This window comes from Arvicola amphibius, chromosome 1, assembly GCF_903992535.2.
Source record: "Arvicola amphibius chromosome 1, mArvAmp1.2, whole genome shotgun sequence".
In the NCBI taxonomy this organism is placed as follows: Eukaryota; Metazoa; Chordata; class Mammalia; order Rodentia; family Cricetidae; genus Arvicola; species Arvicola amphibius.
In genome coordinates, this window is record NC_052047.1 from 2,348,504 (window position 1) to 2,352,388 (window position 3,885).

The 3,885-nt window shown below is 48.2% G+C and overlaps 1 long non-coding RNA gene across 1 annotated transcript; it reads left to right on the top strand.

Moving 5' to 3' along the window:
* The first annotated feature begins 2,819 nt into the window (after positions 1 to 2,819).
* On the top strand, positions 2,820 to 3,642 carry LOC119806767. Its single transcript, XR_005284264.1, has 3 exons — positions 2,820 to 2,926; positions 3,017 to 3,147; positions 3,265 to 3,642. It is a non-coding gene; the product is annotated as an uncharacterized LOC119806767 (long non-coding RNA).
* The last annotated feature ends 243 nt before the right edge of the window (positions 3,643 to 3,885 follow it).

Consider the following 3,885-nt stretch of genomic DNA (forward strand, 5'->3'; position numbering starts at 1 on the left):
CTCTGAAAGGGTCTTGTGAGCTTGATGTAAGGCCCTGAGGGAGACTCACAGTAGCTGTTTACCCAAGATGTGCTCACGTGTGCCAGCATTCGGGACTCACCATTAACCTCCCTCCTCCCTCTAAACGGTGTCGGGATGTGGGTGACAATTCATAGCAGCCCAAATACCATACTCACCATCCTTTGTTTTTGAAAGATTTGTTTTTATTCTGTTAAATTATGAGCTCATGAGTACCCACAGAAGCCAGAAGACTTGCATTGCCCTGGACCTGGAGTCAGGAGAGGCCGCGAGTCACCTGGTGTTGTTGCTGGGAACCGAACCTGGTCCTCGAGAAGACAGGCTCTTAACCACTGAGCAGCACACTCAACATTCTTCATAGTCGCCCTTTAACCTAGACAAACTGTAGAGACTCTAAACAGCATCTAACAAGGGTTTGATTGTTATTGCTTGGTGTTTTCCTTGTTTTGTATTTGTTTTTGGGACAGAATCTCATATAACCCAGGCTGGCCCCAAGCTGGACATGAAGCTGAGGATGCTTGTCCTGGGAGTCCACGAATGTACCACCACACCCGATTTCCAACTTATTTTAGAGACAGAGTTTCTCTGTGTAGTCCTGCATATCCTGGAACTCACTCCAGACCAGGCTGCCCTTGAACTCAAGATCCACCTGCCACAGCCTCCTGAGTGCTGGGATTAAAGTCATCTGGCTTTCAACTATTTTTTTAAGTGACTTTATTTTTTAAGAAGATTAATTTATTTTGTTCTTTCATGTTTGGCCTGTATGTGTGTGTGTGCGTATAGCATACGTGTGCCTGGTCCCCACCGAGGTCACAGGAGTGCCAGATCTCCTGGAACTAGGGTTACAGACAGATGTGAGCCATCCTGTAGCTGCTGGGAATTGAACGTGGGTCCTCGGCAAGAAAACTCTTAACCACTGGGCCAACTCTCTTTACTTTGAGGTAATTTTTTTTTTTTTTTTTTTTTTTTTTTTTTTGGTTTTTCGAGACAGGGTTTCTCTGCAGCTTTTTTTTTAGAGCCTGTCCTGGAACTAGCTCTTGTAGACCAGGCTGGCCTCGAACTCACAGAGATCCGCCTGCCTCTGCCTCCCGAGTGCTGGGATTAAAGGCGTGCGCCACCAAGTCAGTTCGTGTTTCCCTTGTTACGAACAAGGGCTGCGGTCCACCTTTTCCAGCGTGATGGGAAAATGACGTGGGCGTGGCTAGCAAAGTCCGCCGTGGGCGTGGCTAGCAAAGTCCGCACCCCCCACACACACACATGGAAGTGGGGCCCCAGCCTTTGTAGGGTACAGGCAGGAATGGCAGTGGACAGACAGCTCCCCCACCGCACCCGCGGCCCTGCAGAGTGGGTCTGGAGAGTCCTGCCCCGGCTCCAGCTGCTCCACCCTCACCGGATCAACCATCAGCTGGCAGGACCGACTGCTCTGTCCTAGAGGTCTTTGAGAAGCGACTTTCCAGCTGTATGAGCTTCGCCATTGTTCCACCTTCTCTATGGCAGGCCCGCTGACAGCAGCCCGCGAAGGGCAGAATGAGACAAGTCAATGTGCCCACAATAGAGCAGCTCTGGCCACTGTCCCTCCCCCGCCTCCTCCCCCACTGCCTGATGTCGGATCACAAAGGCCCCACATATGGCCTATTCTTGCTAAGCAGTCCCTTCATAGGCCTCTAGAATTTTCACAAGTTAGAAGAGGTGCCAGGAGAAAATTTGCAGCCCCTGAGGGCGCCCTCGGAGTGGCTAATAGCCAGGGAGGGTGCCGAGAAAGGGGAAGTTTAGTGTGTCTGGTTCCCAATTGTTTGGCTAACAGCCGGAGGTTGACCTCGAGCTTCATCTGCCACATGGCAGAGGCACCAGCCGGGCAGCCTGTTCCGAGGGGTCAGGAATAATGGAAGTTGAAAATGCAAATGATTTTAATACTTCTCTGGCTCACCTGTCCCTGGCCTGTGGCAGGAAGTCCTTTGCTTCTCACCCTAAAGTCTATTGCTCTGGCACACAGGCATTCCAAGGAGACTTGATCTCTCACAGGACAGAGTCTGAAGTGACTACAAAGATGGGCAGTCGGAGTCTGGGGCGCAGAACAGACTGTGCCAGTGGCCGTGAGCTTTGTGAGACTCGGAGCCGCCTGTGACCTGGCTTTCCTCTGCATGTGCCCAGCCGATAGCACAGCACACAGAGCTGCATGTGAGGGGCCTGGCCTTTCAGAACTGCCTGTTGCTGGGCTGCCCGCCCTCCGCACACACTGTGATACCCTCCTTCTGAACGCTGCTCCAGAGAGACTTGAGGGTCTTCTCTTCTATCTCTTCGGCATCAGCCTGGATAACTTGATCTGTTTGTCTAATCTTGTCAGGTGTCTACCATGTGAGACTGACTCATTCTGGGCCTTACATTCTGAGCTTCTAGTGATACGATCAACACCCAAGGAAAGAAGACCGCCAACCCCCATACTTCCTATGTCTAAACTCTCGACCTGGTACTAGGCTGCATTTCCTGACCCCGAAGGAGACTTTCCAGTGGGCAGGGAAGCCTCATGCCTGGAACCAAAGTTTGACGGTGGAGCGGGCCTGTGGGAGGACATGTGGCGGGGGCATCACTTTGATCTTTGTGTCACCCCAAGTTTACAGGATGGCTTTGTAAAGTAATACATAAACAGAGGTAGTGTTGCTACAGTTATTTTGCTTTATAAAAGACTCTCGTAAAAGATTTCATTTGTGAGAAAAATCAAGTGAAAATGAAAGGTTTACACATGGCCGTTGTGTAAAACCCTGCTTCCGAGAATTGTGTTTGTGCAGTGTCCTTTGCCCAGGCTCCACCGCAGGGACAAATCAGAAGTATATGTCACTTCGAAACGGGCTTCAGAAACAAAACTGGTTTGGAACAAATTACACGAGATTCGATAGCCCCGTTTTCTATGGTAAGATATACAAACTGAATTAATTAGTGGGAAACTATTATTAGATGCAGGCTTTTCAGCAGCCGTTAACCACTGTATCCTCACACCCAGGCTGGCATGGCTTGTTGTGGAGATGTTGCAGTTTGCATAAAGGAAAAACACAAGCTGGCGGCTCTCTGTCTGTCGTGGAGCTCCGAAATGGCGTTCAGCGTGGCTTCCAAATCTGCGCATGTTTCTCAAAGGTGTGTTACTTCCCGTGAACAGCTCGCTTAGGCAGCAACCCTGGATTTATTCACTTGTTCTCAGAATGGGCTTTGAAAGCATGATGCAATCATTTTGTTTTGTTTTGTTTCTTCCAGAAAGGAAAAACTTGATTCTGGAGCCGTGGACTGTCGTCTGGCAGACGGAATCGCTCTGCATTTCTGTAAAGGTGGTTAACCCGCAGGCAGAAACGACTGCTTGGGACATGTTTTTTTGCAAATTTACATTTATGTTTGTTGATTCCATATTAAACTGAACAGCCGGGCTTGTGAAGGTAAAGCCTTCTTTTAATTAACCCTCTTGGTGTGGGCTCATGTGATTAAAGATGACGGAGCCGCTCCTGGGGTTTCCGCTACTGAAAATACTAACAATAATCATTTGTTTTGTTTTTATATTTAAACACATTATTGCATAGCTTGGTGCAGAGATAATTACCAATTTTATCTCCTGTGTTTTTCTAATGTTCATTAATAACAATAAAGGGTTGTAGGTTAAAAACTCATTTAATTGCCTTTATGTTAATGACATTATGAATAGCCTTAGCTACAAGATTCTAATTCTGTCCAGTATCCTCTCTCCCAGTGCAGCCCCAGGAGGCTGCTCATTTTACCAGCATTACTGATTCAGAGTTTTTCCTTGCAGGTGGGTTTTTGTACATAATCAGAATTAATGCACAACACATTTCGAAAGGAACAGAGCAGAAGCACTCAGAATAAGTA